Genomic DNA, 14295 nt, shown 5'->3' with positions numbered 1-14295 from the left:
TGGGGGACAGAGGGTCAGAGGGACAAGGGGACAGGAGGACAGGGCTGTCCCAGCAGCACCAGAACTCTGAGCCATCTTTCTGAACACCGACCCCAAGGGGCTGTGTGGCCCCTACAGGGGGCACTTCCTTGCTCCCCAGCTATATTAGGGACACGACCCCATCAGCGCTTGTCTGTAGGGGTGAGGGTCCCTCCCCCATCCAGAGATTGGCCTGGGAACCTCCGCTCACAGCCCTGCACCCTGCCCTCCCCATCGGCCTTAGTCAGCCTTCAGCGGGAGAAACAGAACGAGCAGATCTGTGTGAAGAGACTGATTGCAAGGCGCTGGCTATGCAGCTGGGGGCGGGGCGGCGGACAAGTGGGGGAACCTGAAGAGAAGGCAGGGCTGGGGGAGCTGGGGGGCCCAGGGGGGTCAGGGAGACCTGGGCTGCCGCTGCTGAGCTCCCACAGGCAGAACTCCTTCCCCATCAGTGGAGGCTCAGCTCTGCCCTAGGTCTTCCAAGTGATGGAGGCGGGCCCACCCAGAATGTCTGGAACAACCTCCCTCACTTCAGGGCAACCGATTATGGGCTGTAATCACATCTACATGGAACCTTCCGGGAGACACAGAGATGAGCGTTTGATTGAGGAACTGGGGACTGTGTTGATCCTGACATCACACCATCCCTCCTCTGTCTGTGGTTTCTAGTTCCTTCTGCCAGGGTGGGGTGAGGTTGGCAGCCCTCCCAGCTCTCCTGCAGTGAATTCTCACCTGGACCCTCAGCCCTTGGCCCCAGCTCCTCCTCCAGCTGCATGTCCCTTGCTTGTGAAATGTCCCTTCACCAGCCTGGGCAAGCCCCACATGAGCCCAGCCTGGCGTGGAGCAAGCAGCTCGCCTCGCTGCCCTCAGGGAGCCACCAGCCTCCTGGGGCAGCGAGCAGAGCCCGGAACACCAGCCCGCTGGCTGCTTGGGTTTTGCGGGCCCTGCAGCCATGCTCTGGGCTGGATTCCCCGCTTAGGTCGCAGCTCTGGGCTGCAGGAAACCAGCCCCGTGATTGTTTTGTTTCGATTGCACAATTCTGGCTTGGGAGGCCGGAGCGGACATCTGCTGTTTTGGCCGGTCCAGGACCCACGCCCCTCTTTCTGGCAAAAGCCCCCCGGTTGCCTCACGGGGAATTCGCCTCATGTGCGCAGCCTGGGGAGTGGGCTGTCAGTCCAGATGCCCCTGTCCTTCCCTGCCAAGGGGCGGGTCTGCAGCCCTGGCTAGGTCGTTAGCCCTCCTTCCCTGAGGAGGCGGGACTCACTGCTCATCCTGATGGCCAGTCCCTGAGGGTGGTCACTGAGTCTCCCCTGCTCCCCAAGATGCCCGCTATTGTGTGTCCTCACTGGGGACTGCTTGCCTCTCCTGCGTCTCCTTCCGTTCTGAGCTCCTCCTCAGTCTGGCAACTGAGCCCTTCTCCGCTCAAGGTGAACAGCCCGATGCTGTGGCTTACGATCACAGAAACCTGACTGCCTGGAATTGAAGGGCTCTGCCCCAACTCACTGTGTGACCCTGAGCCAGATGTCCCCTCTCTGAGCCTCAGTCCCTCCACCTGCCTGTCTCAGTGCTGACATCCTGTGACCCCATGGCTGATCTGGGCGCTGCAGCTGACTGGGAGCACCACTTCCACTGTCATGGCTCAGCTGAGGCCTTCTCTGCCGTGGCCCTGGGGTCTCTGGGGCATGCTTGGGGGAGGGGAGATGCTGGCTGGAGAATCCTTGTTCTTCCTCCTACTGTGTGTGTGTGTGGGGGGGGGGGCAGAAGGATCAATGCACCTGGTACCGAGGCCCTGCTAAGTCCCAAACATAGTCAGCACTGCACAGCTAAGCTGCTGCTTTAATACCAGAGTGGTCTGTCTCTCTTTAAACCATTATGCCTCAAATTTTTGAGAATCTGGTGAAAGCTCTGGATGCTCCCTTAAACCAGAAAACTCTCCATCCATGTCTCTTCTTTCTCTTTCTCTCTCTCCCTCTGTCTCTGTTTCCATCTCTGTCTGTCTCTCTGTCTGTCTGTCTCTCTCTCACACACAGAGAGAGAGAGAGAGAGAGAGGTTTTAATGCACAGTTTCCTGAGGAACAGCCTTCAAATGCCTGGCCTGACCCTTAGGAGAGCAGCCTCTGGATTTATAGGACAAATGACCAGCTTTGGCACCCAAGTCAGGGGCCGGGCCCTACAACGAGGTGCTTTGTGAGCACCCGTTCATCCACCTAAACGGGATAACATTTGTGGTACACATCGCTATGTTTTCACTAAATCCTGCTTCATGCTTTACCTCTTGGGCATGCAGCTGGACTACATTTCCCAGCCTCCCTTGCAGTTCGTTGTGGCCACATGACTAAGCTCTGGCCAATAGCATGTGAGTTGAAGTGATGCGTCCCCACCATCGCCCTGGGCCATAAAATTCCTCCTTTGCCATCCTCCACACTCTTTCCCCTTCCACGAGATTATTGCAGAGGAGGACAAGGCCCTAGAAAATGATGAGACAGGAGATGAAGGAGCCTGGGCCCCTGAGTGAGCAGAACCCCACCCCCCCACCCTCCACCAGCTCACAGCAGACTAATGTGAGCAAGAAAAAACTTTTACTATTTGGGGGCTCTTTGTTATATCTGTTAGCCCAACCTGACTGATACAACATTTTTATTATCCTCATCCAGAGGATCTTCTCTTCATTTTATTTTTATTTTTATTTTTTTTTAAAGATTTTATTTATTTATTTGAGAGAGAGAATGAGAGACAGAGAGCACGAGAGGGAGGAGGGTCAGAGGGAGAAGCAGACCCCCCGCCGAGCAGGGAACCCGATGTGGGACTCGATCCCAGGACTCCAGGATCATGACCTGAGCTGAAGGCAGTCGCTTAACCAACTGAGCCACCCAGGTGCCCTCTTCTCTTCATTTTAAAGGCATCCATCTTAGGTTTCCTTTAAAACAGCAAGCTTCTCCACCACCTTCAGCCTGGAATCTCCGAGGCTGGAGAGTATGGACCACTGGTCCTGTGCCCAGTGCCCCCCCTGAAATCAGGACCCTGATTTACCATCTGTGTGGCCTTTACCCCTTGCCCTCAGGCCCTCCACCCTACCCTTGCTCATTTCACTGTGTCTGTAGTCTATGGTCTTCTTGTTCCATCCATGGCCTCCCATTACTTTGGCCATTGTCTGGGGTCCAAAGACTAGGGTTCAGGGTCTGCTGTATCTGTTTTTCTCCCTGAAAACTGACTCTTTGAAGGCAGGGCCCAGATGCTTCGCTGCTGAATTTCCTCATGCCTACAGCAGAAGACGAGCACACAGGGGGTGCTTCTGAAATGCTGCGGTCTTTGCAAGTCCACAGTGTGGAAGGCCTGAGAGCTTGTTCCCGGCATCCCATTTTCCTGGAGCACCTGGATTCCAGAGGGGTTCGCTGGACTCTGCCTATGTCTCATTTCCTAAATGGACTCAGCAAGGCTCCAGGAAGGTGGAGGCTGGGAATCTGGGCCCATTTCCCAAGCACAAAGTGCACCCCAGCCCCCGCCCTTGGCCCCTACATGCTGGGAGACGGAGGGACAGGTCAGGGCCCGTCACATCCCCACTGTGGGCAACCCTTTCCACCCCGTTCCTCAGAGGGACGACTGGCTCCACCTTCTCAATACTTCAGTGGGCCTCCAAACCACCTAAGCCCTTGGTTATCTTTCTAGTAATAGCAGCATTAACTCGACTTGCTGTGTATGCATCAGGTCCCAGGCTAAGCCATCGACATCCTAGACCACCCTGATCCCTCACTCCCAGGGACAGGACAGATGCCACACTGTCTCCATTTTACAGATGAGGAAGTTGAAGTTCGGCGAGCTGCTGTCCCAGCAGCCCCAGACCAGCAGAGAAAGCAGCGTTAGCGGGCTGGCCGGCCAGGTGTGTTTTGGTGGACAGGGCTGCCCAGCCGGGATGGGGATGGTGGGGGGGGGGATGCTGGGAAGAGACGAAGAAGGTGACCCCCCCCCCGCCTCAAGGGGACACCCGGGGGCAGCTCCCACGCTTGCCTGGCGCTCTGGTTCCGCTCTGCCCCTCCCCTCCTTTCTCCTCTCCGTGGGTCCTCGTCCTCTGCCAACGCCACCAGCCAGTTGGACCCCACCCTGGAGCTCGGCCCCACTCCCTCTCTGGCTCCCACCATCGGAAGCGTCTGCCGTGGGCTTGGCTGTTCCGTTTCTCGTGAGCAGACCCAGCGAGCGTGGCTTCTCCGAGGCTGTGTGCTCACTTTGCAAAACCGCAGAAATTTATAGCCCAAGTAATTGATCACGGTGCCGCTGCCTCCCCTCCATCTCTCTCAGGCTCCTAATTCCCTTCTCCCGCTCTCCTTTCTCTTTTTTCTCAGCACACCATCTGTGGTGTCAGAGAAAAGGAAGCCAAGGTGGGGGGGGGATTCTAGTCCCTGTTCTGCCAATTATGAGTCACATGAACCTCAGTTTCCCCATCCGCACAACAGAGACGCTAATAATACCCGTTCACAAGGATGCTAGGGCCGTGAGTACCCATATGATGTGCCCTCACCCTGCAGAGCAATCCTGTGAAGTGGGGGGTGGCCCTGGGGTTCCCTTTCCTGATGGGGATGTTGAGGCCCAGAGGCCCAGAGAGCTTGGGGCATTCACTCAGGCTCACAGAGCTGGTAAACAGGGAGCCCTGGGGCTTGCACTTGAGTGATTGTGCCCCAAAGACCAAACCATTAGACTACACTGCCTCCCCTCCCCACAGGCCAATCAGAGCAGAGGTGATCCTGGCCAGGCCCCCGGCCCCTGGGTCACTGCAGCCGGAGGCTAACTATGGGGGAGAAGAGGAGCCCCCTGACACTCTCCTGGATCAAGGCCCTTGACTAGAGTCTGGGTGACTCTGGGACCTAAGAGCTTGCCTGGCCCTCAGATTCCTTCTCTCCTTCCAGAGACCCCATGTGAATAGGGGCCTCCTGCTGGCCGGCCTACACTTGCCAGCTTCCTGGTGCCCCCAGGGGGGTCCACAGAACCTTTCAGGATGACCCACAAACAGACTCTGCAGAGCACTTCACTTGCCCTTCAAGAAGCAGATGAGGCACCCAGGCCCGGGAGAGGCGGCCCAGGTACCCCCACTCCCACCCCCTGCCTGTGCCCTGCAGGCCTGGCTGGAAAGCCACCTCCTGACTCCCATTCCAGTGCTCGCAGGCCGGCAGCCATTCCTGCCCCCTTCTGTTCAGTTCTGGGGGAGGGGGGGAGAGTATTTCCAGGGGGTGAGAGCCTGTCTTTTCCCTTCCACTGCCCTCCCTTTCCCCTTCTCAGTCTAGCTCTGTGTCTGCCTCTCTCTGCTAGCCCCCAGCCTGCAGGTAAGGACTTGCTTTCCTCCCGTGCAAGGCCACACGCCAAGTGCAGAGCCTCTCGGGCTCCCTCAGCCTCCGAGGGCGCCTCTGCGCGCAGCACCCGGCCTCCTCCCTTCCCCATCGCAGCCCGGGGTCCGCAGCTGGGGGGCAGCCGGTATGTTTTGTTCCCCCATTTCTGGAAGGACAGGAGGCTCCAGCCCCTGCGGCTTCCTGCTCCCGCCGGGCTGGCGGAGATGAGAGCCGGCTGCAGAGCTGGGACCAGGCAGCAGCAAACAGAACAAACAGAATTTTTTTTTGCAACTAGAGGGGGAAGCACAGAGCTAAAAATAAAACGAAAAGATCAGTATCTGTCAGTCTGACAGCTGATTGGCTGCTCGGAGATGCATATAATTACCAGCAACTGGCTCTGGGTAGGCAAAGCCGGGAGAAACTGCTGAGAGGAGGTTAGGATTTAACCTTTACATTCTGGAGCCACCGGAAGCCGAGGGGAGGACGACGGGCGTCGGCGCTAATGAGGCTGGGGGTGGGCGGGGGCGCGGGGGGCCGCCGAGTCCGGGGGAGGTCCCGGGGGCTCCTCCGGGAAGGCCCCGGCAGCCCTCCGCCCTGGCTGCCTCCTCCCTCAGACTGGGAGTGCATCTGATTGGGCGGCCTGGAGGCGGTGGTCCTTCTCCCCGCCCAGCTGGGGGTGGTGTCTTTCGCGAAGCCGGGGTCTCACCCGGGACTGAGTGAGGGGGTTGCCTCGGGCCCTGGGCCCCTCTCAGACCGGCCCCCTGTGGAGGCCCACCCCATCCCCACCCACATTCCTCAGCCTTTCCCAGGCTTGGTGTTGGTTTCTGCAACCCATGGGGGGCTCCCTCCATCCTCACCCCGAGTCACCCACTCGGGGCTGTTTCCTGCCCCACCTGGGGAGGGCATCTGGGCACCTCCGGCTTGTCCTAGATCCCCGGAGATAGACGAAGACGGCAGGACTAGAGGGATGTTGGGATGCGTCCCTAAGCCTCAGTTTCTTCACCAGTAAAATGGGGGTGATGGTAGCAGGCCCACTGACCCCGTGGCAGATCCAGGGGTGCGTGGGGCCCGGGCTTGCGTCTTGATTCTCGCCTGAGCTGGGAGCCAGGAGACGCAGGCTCTAGTCCCAGCCGGGGTTGATCCCTTTCTCTCTTAGGACTGGTCTCCCCATCTGTGAATTGAGAGTAAGAGCTCTGGTCCCCTGACCTCCCAAGGGGGCACGGTGGTCCAAATGGGCTGGCGGAGGTGAGAGTAGAGGTGACGCTGGAGGTGATGGTAGGAGAGAGCTTCATTCTGTTCCTGGAGCCCACCACTTTCTCTCTCCAGGGCCTCTGCCTGGAACTCCCTTCCTTCCCCTCCAACCCTTCCCTTCTGTGCCTTTCCTCTGGGAAGCCCTCCCTGACGCCCTGGCTGGTCCTCTTGTGCCGCACCTGGGGGTCTCACCTTCTGTTCAGGGCCCCTCGAGAAGGGAGACCTACAGGTCCCTGATGTGGGGCCTACCCCGTGGCCCTGGCAGCCACCTTGGGCCACACCGCCCAAGCTTAGGGCAATCAGTGGCCTTGGTCGGTGGGGAGCCATCTTGCTCCCCTGTCTCAGCAGGCCCCAAATGCCTGGGGAACCCCTGGCCTGGCCCTCTGAGCACTGACATTTGAGGTGACACCCAGGGGATGCTGCTTCTGCGCAGGAGGGAGGGGAGGGGGAATGCCACCTTAATGTCAGGGCCCTGGCCCTTGCTGCCCCCTCCTCAGAGTTTGCCTACGCAGGCACGGGTCCTTTTCCTGAGCTCTGTGCGGCAGTGGGTGGAGCTGCCTGGGTGCTAGGACCTGGGCAGCCCAGACTCCCCGGCAGGAGACCCTGCCCATAGCTCCTAACTGGGGTGGGACGCAAAGGGCAGGTGGGGGAGGGCAGGAGAAGGAGATTGTCATGGTTCGCACTCATACTTCCCAGCCTGGCTGTGTCTGCCCATCTGAGACACTCCAAGGCATATCTCACGGAGCACCCACGAGGACTCCTTGAAGGCAGGACTATTGTTGTTTACATTTTGCAGATGAGGAAACTGAGGTTATTGGAGCAGAGAGTCTTGAGGATGCTTTTGTGGGTGGTGTGCCTAGGAATTCTCCGTTGGGGTCTCTGTGAGAGATTAGGAGCATTTAGACTGCTTTCCAATGATTGGGAATGTCAGAGTGGTGTTTCTTTTGAACGACCCCCCCGCCCCCCCGCGGTGATGAGACTGGGCCCCGAGGCCGCCCGGTTTTATTCAGGTTACAGGGATCATAACAGCAACCCCAGCGACCAGAGCTGCTTTCACCGACTGAGTGTTCGGCACCTGCTCAATGGACATACATTGCTGAGACCCCAGCGCCCAGACTAGCTCCACAAGATGCAGTAGGACAGGAAAGCTTTGCTGGACTCATTTCAGATGAAGAGACTGAAGGTCAGGGAGGTCCCATAGCTTGCCAGGAGGGACCCCCGCGTTTCTGTGGCTTGAGAGCCCGGATTCTCATCACCAGCTCACCCAGCTGCTTGAAAGACCCTTCGGGGAAGCTACAGAGCACAGATCCTCCCACCCCCCACCCTCCACCAACTGTTCTCAGGTCTCGTACTGAAACCCAGGAGCCTTCTAAACTGAATCTGCCCCTTCCCCACCTTTTCCTTGCTTCCTAAGGAATCAGACAGAAGTTGGCCGGAGGTAGCTCGGTCTTAGGGAATTTGCACTCTTCCAGAGTTGGTGGTTTTTGTGTGTGACCTGATTCAAACCTTCCTTCTTTGTCCTTTTGGTTCCCACTCAGAGAAATCTTTGAAGTGGATTTGGCCTTCCTATATGATTACTGGCCAGGTTAATTCATATGTGCAGTTGGTCACTGTTGCTTATCTCTGGGATGGGGCCCCTGGTTCTGGGGGGTTTAAGCAAGCATCTCAGAGAGGCCAGGGGTTAGAAACCCAAGATGCTAATAGTTAAGAGCTTGACTCTACCACTGAGTGACCTTGGGAACCTCATCTGATCTCTCTGAGCCTTGGCTTCCTCATCTGTAAAATGGGGACGTGCATGTGTCAATCTTCATGCCTGTCTGTAGGTGGGGAGAAAGAGATCAAGCTCTCTCTTTAAAAAAAAAAAAAAAAACATTTTCAGGGCACCTGGGTGGCTCAGTTGGTTAAGGGTTGAACTCTTGATTTCTGCTCAGGTCATAGTCTCGGGGTTGTGGGATCGAGCCCCGTGTCAGGCTCTGCACTGGGCATGGAGCCTGCTTGAGATTCTCTCTCCCTTTCCCTCTGCCCCCCCCCCCCCCCCCAATTTCCACAAACAGCATAAAATTTTTATCCCTATACTTTAAGAAATGTTGGTTAAAAAAATCTGTCCGAACATGTCTGAGCCCCTGCTGTGTGCCCAGCATTGCACTGGGCCCTTGGAAGACTGGATGGTGATATCCCACTTGAGGGCGTGTCATGCATGCTAGGCACGAGTGAAGGAAGTCTTCACCTGCTCAGGCCACCCTAACACAACCCCCGGGATGACCTTTTCCTGGGTGAGGAGACAGAGGCCCAGAGAGGGGAAGTGACTTGTTGAAGATCCCGCTGGGAGAAACTGAGAGGCCAGGCTTTGGATGTGGGCACTTTGCTCTTTTTTTTTTTTTTTAAGATTTTATTTATTTATTTGAGAGAGAGAGAATGAGAGAGAGCAAGCACATGAGAGGGGGGAGGGTCAGAGGGAGAAGCAGACTCCCCGCCGAGCAGGGAGCCTGATGCGGGACTCGATCCCGGAACCCTGGGATCATGACCTGAGCCGAAGGCAGTCGCTTAACCAACTGAGCCACCCAGGCGCCCGGGCACTTTGCTCTTAATGAATAAAACAGAGCCCCGCTTCCAACAGGGGCTCAGTTTGGTGGGGGAGACACACCCTCAGGACTTTGAGTGCTGACTGTAGGGCACCAGGCTTTTAGGGCATAAAGATGAACCAGAGATGGTCCCTGCCTTAGAGGAGCTACATCTCCTAGGACAGACCAATGAAAACACCTGGCGGACCAGGGGGCACACAAGCCTGGGTTACTGATCCATCCCAGAAAGAACCACTGGGAAAACTCCCATGGGACCTTGCTTTAAAAAGCCCCCTCGTTGGTGCGTCGACATCAGAGTTCTAGGCCCTTTGCTGTGGCTGAGGCCGACGGTGCATTTTTTATATCGCAAAACAGACTCCTCTTGTGTTGTATTTGAAACCCAGTTTGGGGGCGCCTGGGTGGCTCCATTGGTTAAGCATCTGCCTTCGGCTCAGGTCATGATCCTAGGGTCCTGGGATCAAGCCCCGTGTCGGGCTCCCTGCTCCGCGGGGAGCCTGCTTCTCCCCCTCCCTCTGCCCCTCCTTCCTGCTTGCTCTCTCTCTCTCTCTCAAATGCATAGGTAAAATCTTTTTTTTTCTTTAAAAACAAAAAAAGAGAGAGAGAAGCCCAGTTTGCTTGGCATTCACTCAAGTGTTCTAGTCCATGGTCTTGAACTAAGGTCTCCAGCTTCTGTTACTCAGACATGTGACAATCATTTTTATGAAATCACTGTGCCCCTCCCCCTCCCTATCCTGTGCCCGAAGTCTCAGATGGAAGGACACCTTTCAGTGGCCCTGAGCTCTGGGGTCCCCCCCACCACCAAGACATCTTCAGATGGGGGAAGCCGGTCTTGGCAACGGGCCGCAAGGTGAGATTGTCAGTTGATTGCGAGTCCTCTGCATCCACCAGACTTCAGAGCCCTGGGTCTTCAACCTCTGAGTGCTCCTGGCTAGTACCTACAAGGCCTCACACCTTCTCTGGGTATGGGGTGGAGGTGGGGGATGGGGGATGGAGGGCAAGGGTCAGCCTAGAAAGAGCAGGAGAAGCACCAGCCCAGACCCACGTGCCCAAGATGGGAAGGAAGGTGCCGGGTGGAGGGAAGCCGCACTGAGAGGTCCGTGCCCCATCTTGCAGCTTTCTACAAGAAATTCACGTTCCTCTGTGGCTGATTTCCAATATGCTCCCTTGAAAACCTGCAAACAAGAGCCTGCACATCATCCTCAAGGACAGCTTTCGCTGAGAACTTGGTCTGAAGAGCATCCAGCGAGGACCTGGGATGTGCGCACGGTTGGCCCCGCCCCATTGTCCTTTGCTTCCTGGGGCAGCCTGAGGCGGCCCAGCGCTGCCGCCCATGGGGGCTGTCCCTACACCCCAGCACCCCAGGACCGGCAGGGCTGGGAGGGGGCTGGGAGGCCCCCACCTCATTTTAAAGAAAATATGGGAAAGCAGGTGCCGCTGCTGAACAAAGAAATGGAGACACTTGCCCTCTCTTCGGTAACTCAAAGTTCTAAATGAATTCCTCTTGCTCTCTACACTCCCTCCAGAAAAGTCCCTCCTGCTGTTATTTGCCCCAAGGCCCATGTTTGTCCAACAAGCAAACTGCATTTGGGAAGCCTTTCACATTTTAGGTTAATCAGGTGCAACAAGGATGCCTGTTCAAATCCCATCATTTCCGCACCCCCCCACCCCCCGCCCCTGGAGAGTCTGAATGACTCTGTCCAAACATCTGTCTGAACATGGTGGGTTGATAGAATCCCACCCAAAGTGAAGAAACGGGATGGTGCGTGTGTAGCTCGCAGTGGCCTGGTCATCAGTAAAGCCATGGTGACCATGGGAAATTGCAAGAAGCTGTAAACAGCATGGAGCGCCCCTGCAGACAGCTTTTGAGGGCCCCCCAGGGAACCCAGTTTGGGAACCGTGGGGCTAAGCCAGCTAGGATGGAGGCGTAACTCTTTGACAATCCCACAGCCACTCCCACTTCCCCATGGAGGGAGTCCTCACGCAGCAGGGCATCGTGACTCTGCTGGTATTTGGCTGTGTGACGTTGGGTAGATGGCTTTCCCTCTCTGAGTTTCTGGGTCTCACTGCCTCCCTCCTGGGTTGTGAGTGGTCCATAAGGCCTGGGTGTCTTTACTGTTGTCATAACCTCTTGTTCAGGTCTCCTGACTTCCCACCCCTCATGCCCTGACCATGTCACTGGATATCTGTGACGAAAGCGGGTGCAGAGGGGTAGAAGTCACCTGGAGCCCTTCTGAGAAGCCATCTGTGATGGGATGGAGAGCCTGGAAGGGGAGGGAGGAGCCCAGGAGCGGGCAGGCTGGGGGCACCTGGACATGGTAGTTCTGGGAAGCATCTGAGCACTCCCCAACTTTAATATGCCCCAGATCACCTGGGGATCTTGTACGAATGCAGGTTCGGATGCAGCAGGCCTGGGCAGGGGCTCCCAGGTGAGGCAGCTGCTGGGGCTGCATTCTGGCCCAAGGAGGAGGCCAGGCCACTGGTATCTGGGAGAGATGGCTCCAGAAAGGCCTGAGAGCCCCAGAATGTCCATGCCTGGAAAGACAATGCAACATGAGGGTAAAATTATGTTTTCAACAAAAGAAAAGCCCTCTGCCTCCTACCATGTAGAAAGATCTCTCTTCCCACCCCCACGCAGCCCCAGGGGCCCGAAAGAATGCGGTTTTCTCAGCACAGCTTCCCTCGCTGAAGGGGGTGGATTCGCTTTTAAAAAGTTGCCTGTAAAATGAATTTTTCTATATCAAATGCTATTTTCCAGCAGTTCGTGTTTTAAGACCAGGGTAGCATTCCCACTGAGAAATCTCCAACTCTGAGGCCTTGGCATTGAGGATTCGACCCTTGCCCACTTGAGGGGTGGGGAGGGCACAGCAGGCCCGCGTGCCGGGGGGGCTACGGAACCCAGGAGAGCTGGCGCTGCAGAGTTTGGGAACTAAATCTGAGCCCTCAATGGTCCCCTAATGGTCTGAGGTCCATGCCAGACACTGGCCTGGCACCCCTGACCAATACCACAGAGTGTTAGGCTGGTGGGACCGGCGGGACCCAGGGCAAACCAGCCCCTCAACTGGGAAAGGGGCCCGGACAGGCTGTCTGTCATGACACGCCGGCCACCATGTCTTTGTGTAGAATACCATAGGCCACACTCTGAATGTCAGGCTGGGGGTGTTTTGTTTTTACGCTGGGCACAATCCTTTAATGTACTCAAGGAACTTGCTGTCGTGACAATTCGGCTGTGTTTCCCAAAGAGCGCTCTGAAGCTCTGAGGCCAGAGTTCCACAAAGACTCCTGAGAAATGCAGGGTTAGGAGAAGGCTAGGTCTCCTTGCCCAGAGGGGTCTGCTGGGATATGCCAAGGAGCACTGGGAATCTCAAATAAGAGACTCAAGTCATGGTCTGCCCACAATGGACAGACTGTGCTTTTCCGGAGCCTAGTCTGGGATCAGTACTCCACAGAGCACACTGCGGGAAGCAAGTCAATGAAAGGCTCTCATAACTAACAAGTCTCCCCGTTCCTGTATTAGTTACCTACAGCTGCATAACAAATCACCCCAAACTTAGGGGCTGAAGACCATAAGCATTTATTCTCAAAGTTTCTGTGGGTAAGGCATTGAGAAGTGGGTTAGCCAGATGATTCCGGTTCGTGGTCACTTTTGAGGTGGCTGCCAAGGTGCTGGTGGGGCTGCATCATCTGACAGCTTGACCGGGGCTGGACAATGGGCTCCTAAGATGGCGCACTCACAGGGCTGGCAAGGTGGAGAGCTCAGTTCCTTGCCACAGTTCCTTCCCTGTAGGGTTGCTTGAGTGCCCTTACAACATGGTGGCTGGCTTCCCCCAGGCTGAGCGACCCCAGAGAGCAAGACTGAAGCCATGGCGCCTTTTAGGACCTAACCTTGGGTCATTTCTGCTGCATCCTGTTGGTCACCCAGGGCAGCCCTATTCGCCGTGGGAAGGGCCTACGGAGGCGTGAACAGCAGGAGGTAGGAATCGTCTGGTGACCATCTTGAAGGCTGACTGCCCAGTCGCCATCACTTCAGTACAAGAAGGCCAGGAAGCATGTCTCCTTCACACAGTTGGGGTCTTACATTGAGTGCCGATTAGTAACTCTGACAGGTGAACCTGCTAACCTGTGATCTAGGGAAGGGAAGAGCACAGCAACCAACCAACACAGCGACAGCTCCGTATTCATCCAGCCCCATTTCTTGAGCGTTCTCCGTGTGCTGGGCGTGTCATGGGCATCATGGCACTGTGCAATCCTTGTCCCTAAGTGGTAAGTGCCACTAGTGTCCCCAGATTAGGCCACTCCTTTCTATGATGTGCCTAGAATGAGATGATTTTGTGATGAGGGCTATAGTAACACAAGCGGGTCTACCTTCTGGAAGTTCAGAGACCCCGGTGAACCCATGTGGAGAAGAGTGGAGAGTAAACTTAGGATGGATAAATGGATAATAAGAGGTGAGATAAAGTCTTGCTTTCATGTACATGAACAAGGTGCAGGGTCAAGACGAGCCAGGGGAATCTTGGGTTTACCGGAGCCTCACTGCTGTGAGAAGTGGTCCCATCTCCAGGCTGGGAGGCAGGGAGGCTGAGGGGTCAGGAGCGTGGACCCGGGTGCCTGAGATGCCTGCATCCCAGGCCTGCCCATCTGCTATTTGCTGTGCGACCCCAGGCAAGTGACTTCAGGGTCCTCAGTTTCCCCTCTGCAAAGCGGGGTGATGCTGGTGAACCCCTCAGGTTGTATTGATTCTGAGAGATGATCCTTGGCCCAGCATGAGGGCTCTGGATTAGTTTACCCTGACAAAGCTGGTGGCGCCCCAGGTTCAAAGAACACTTACAGAAGCATCACTGCCTGGAAGGAGCCCTGCTCTGTGACCGAGAGTGGACCCAGAGCCCCAAAACAGACATCAGCCGTTGTTTGGGTAACCTCAGAGGGCTGGAAGGAACTCAGCCTCTCCTTCCGTTTGGGGCATGTGCAGGCGTGGCGCCTGCCCAGCCCCTTCCTGTCCTGTTGGGGCATGATTTTAACAGAGGGAGCATCCTGGGTGTGTTTTCCCCCCAGAAATCTCAACCCGCTGAGCAGGACCTGGGGAGCTCTGGCTACATGTTCTGTGCCAGCAAATAGACCAGGCATGGACTCTC

General features: G+C 56.5%; 1 long non-coding RNA gene across 1 annotated transcript; it reads left to right on the top strand.

The window, feature by feature from the left end:
- Nucleotides 1-9763: 9763 nt before the first annotated feature.
- On the top strand, nt 9764-11210 carry LOC118017599. Its single transcript, XR_004681195.1, has 2 exons — nt 9764-10013; nt 10280-11210. It is a non-coding gene; the product is annotated as an uncharacterized LOC118017599 (long non-coding RNA).
- Nucleotides 11211-14295: the final 3085 nt, after the last annotated feature.

The sequence above is a fragment of the Mirounga leonina genome, unplaced genomic scaffold, assembly GCF_011800145.1.
Source record: "Mirounga leonina isolate KUSES-001 unplaced genomic scaffold, KU_Mleo_1.0 Mir_170, whole genome shotgun sequence".
Classification (NCBI taxonomy): Eukaryota; Metazoa; Chordata; class Mammalia; order Carnivora; family Phocidae; genus Mirounga; species Mirounga leonina.
This window is presented reverse-complemented; position numbering and strand designations above follow the sequence as displayed.